Consider the following 3864-nt stretch of genomic DNA (forward strand, 5'->3'; position numbering starts at 1 on the left):
GCGCGGGGGGGGGGTTGAAGGGGAAAGGAGGAGCATGAATCATGTAACCATGTTAAAAATGAATATTAATAAATGTTAAAAAAAAAAACCTAATGTTAAAAACTGTTTTTAAATGTAATTAGGAAGAAAAGAAAATTTAAGCATATTGTCCTCCTGAGATTTGCCCTCTTGTTTTTACCCACACATTTACTCTGTTGACAATTTCTATATGAGATATTCACATAAAGTCCATGTTTTCCTCACTGAAGTAACCAACTTTGTTAGTCTCTAAGACTAATAAAGGGCACTCCAGTTGAGGAAGAAAACAGAAAAACTAGAGGGACATCATTGGTAGAAAGTGAATGTAGTTTCCCATCAAAGAGGTCATCCTTGGGCCTTGTTTGGTCCAGAGAACTATAGGAAGAAAGAACCCAGTCTGTGGTAGGGTCCTGATATCAGAGCATGGGAGATATGGTAGAATTCTTACTGATCTACCAGGCATTTTTCTGACCAAATGTTGTTGCCCTGGTGAATGCAGAAGCCGGGGGAAGGAAGAATATCTGTATTTATTAAAATGTATCCTTTTTATTATAAGTAAAGTTATTTTTATTGCATTTTAGTAAAGTATTTCATTGTGTTCCAACCCCAAGCCTGCATCGCTGGACTGGCCCGATCTTTGTTTAGCCCCTATCAACAAAGAGTTAGTAGGATTAGATTGCAATGCTTTTTGTAGTTCTCATAGTTGATGCCAGAAAAAACATTGGATGCTTACATGACTGATATGCTGCAGACCTATATAAGCCCTCTTAATAGGATAAGGTGGTTCCCACTGACTTTATAATAAAGCCCAATGGATGCTTAAGGAATTTGATAAGGAAGATAAAAATATTTTAAATCTATATGCCTGGGCTCCCACTAATGGTTTTAGTAAAGCTGGGTCAACAATATAAGGAAAATGAAAACAAACTTCATGTTTGGTAATCAGAAATAGGTAGGAATCTCCTTTTAGTTTTTAAGGCTCATGCCTTGAAGGCAGACTTTTGCACAGACTATATAATGTACCTAGGATAAGAAGGGAAGTGAATGGGCAAAAATGATTTTTCACATTTTTCTGAAAAGGGTATATCAAACCCAAGTTACATAAACACTTAACAAACATTAAGACAAATAGCCATTCCCAAAAAGATAAGTGATCAAAGGATATTATTAGGTAGTCCTCAAAAGAACTGCAAACTATTAACCATATGAAAGAATGCACAAATCATCAAAAAGACAAATGCAAATCAAAACAATCCTGAGGCTTTACCTCATACCATAAAAATTGAAAAAGATGACAAAAGAGGGCAATAGTCAATATTGAAGGAAATGTGGAAAGATAGGATGAGTGTATTATTGACGGAACTGTGAATAGATGCCACCATTATGAAAAACAATCTAAAATTATGCAAATAAAGTAACTAAAATGTCTAGACTCTTTTACCCAGAAAGAATGTTGCTGGGTTTATACATTCATGGCAGTACTTTTTATGACAGCAAAGAATTGGAAACAAAGTAGATACCCATTGATGGAAGAATGGCTAAACAAATTATGGTATAAGAATGTAATTGTATATTGCTGTAATAATTGATGAATAAAGAGAAGCCCAGAGAGATGTACACGAAACAATGATAAGTAAGCAGACCAAGAAAACAATATACCTAATGACTACAACAATGTAAATGGAAAGAATCATACTCAGGAAAATCAAAAGTGCATGTTGCAAAATAATAAAGAAGCAGCATGGCTCAAAAGAAAGTACAAGAGGGGGCAGCTGGGTAGCTCAGTGGATTGAGAGCCAAGCCTAGAGACCAGAGGTCCTAGGTTCAAATCCGGCCTCAGACACTTCCCAGCTGTGTGACCCTGGGCAAGTCACTTTACCCCCATTGCCTACCCTTACCACTCTTCCACCTATAAGTCAATACACAGAAGTTAAGGGTTTAAAATTAAAAAAAAATTAAAAAAAAAAAAAAAAGAAAGTACAAGAGGACAGTCCCTTGCACCCTTCATGGAAATGGGAAGTCCACAAGTATTGCACACATGACATATATTTTTGGACTTTTTCAGTGTATTAATCACTGTGTTGACTTTTTGCGTTTTGGGAGGGGTTGGTTTTGTTTTCGGGTCTTTTAAAAAAAGCTATGGGACAGCTTTCTGGGAAGGGAAAAGGGAGAAATACTGGTGAAAACTTTGAAAATATTTTTAATAAGCAAGCTGTCAATATAAATTAAAAAAAATTTTAATGCATTAAAAAAACACAACATGAAGGAAAGCAGTTGCAAGTCTGTCACAAAATTCTGGTTAATTAAATGATTAACACAGGGTCAACCTTGGTCTAGAGTTGTCCATTCCAAAGTGGGTGATGTGAGGCAGTCTTATCCTTCTTTCCTTACTTGAGAAACCCCCATTTTTTCAGGTTCACTGGCAGCTCAGCATAGTTAACTGGATCTTGGCAACCAATGATTCAGCAAAGAGGGATAATTTGAGGGAAGGGGTTCGAGTAAGTCTTCCCAGTGAATGACATGTAAATATACCTCAAAGGACAAGGTCTTCATCCATAGTGATTCATGGACAGGGGTCATGAGGCTGGCTAAGTGGCATGACATTTGGAAAGAAGAGAACTGGACAACCAAGGGTTCTCCTCTCTGGGGTCGGATGTGTGGCCGATGCCTCCCACACTGTGCTGTTGTTTGTGGGACTTAATAGGGCACATTAGAGATACCATATCCCCCCAGATGAGCTGAATAATCAGGATGGTACTCTTCTGGGAATGACAGAATGGGGACTGAGCAAGCAGGCAAAAAACAATTATTAAGGGGCAGCTGGGTAGCTCAGTGGATTGAGAGCCAGGCCTAGAGACGGGAGGTCCTAGATTCAAATCCAGCCTCAGAAACTTCCCAGCTGTGTGACCCTGGGCAAGTCACTTGACCCCTATTGCCTACCCTTACCACTCTTCCACCTATAAGTCAATACACAGAAGTTAAGGGTTTAAAATTTAAAAAAAAAAAATTAAAAAAAAAAACAATTATTAAGCACTAGCAATATGTCAGGATAGGGAACATCATCATTTCGGGTGTAGGACTATGATGCCATATTGTGGTAAGCACAGGACTGCATGCTTTAACTAAGGATGAGGCATCTACTTCTGTTCAATGAGTTCCCTCCCATCGATCAGAACATCTACCTTTGAAAGATCAGTATGGTATGATCCCACAAGGTTCTCAACCTGCCTCTGACACTGGCAAAATGATTTATTGGCCACCTTTCCCCAACTCAGGCTAAGAAGTTTCCCTTTAATTTAGTTGATATTCAGGATATGGCATTGCAGTGCCAGTTAAGTCTGCTACCATGGAAGCCATTAACAAAAGTTTTACATAGCAAATCCATCTTCCTTATGGGTCCCTCTATGCCACACTACCTCTGACTTCACCATAAGACAGGTACAAGACTGAGTCAGCTGTCACCCGAAGATTTTCTATCTCCACATCATCCTCAGGCAGCTGGTATTGTTATTGAATAATGTAATGGACTCATTAACAGCAGCTCCATTGACACAATCCTGATCATCAAGCCCGAGTGCCCCACTAGAAGTCTGTGAGTAATTACCACTACCCTATGGAAGGGAAGAGTTCTCCACTCTGAACAATTTCTTAGATTCAATCTCCAGAAAAACTTACCTGATAAGAGTACCCTTGGACAAAATCTCAGCTGATCCTCTTCAACTTCTCATTATTCCATCCCCTATAAAGAAGCCTGGGTCTTGAGGATTGTCTTGACAAGATTCTGTAAATCATTGGGATTTGGTTTAGGTCTCCCTGAAATGGCAGGTCTCCTTTTCTCCATTGTGG

Source organism: Gracilinanus agilis, chromosome X (genome assembly GCF_016433145.1).
Source record: "Gracilinanus agilis isolate LMUSP501 chromosome X, AgileGrace, whole genome shotgun sequence".
Taxonomy (NCBI): Eukaryota; Metazoa; Chordata; class Mammalia; order Didelphimorphia; family Didelphidae; genus Gracilinanus; species Gracilinanus agilis.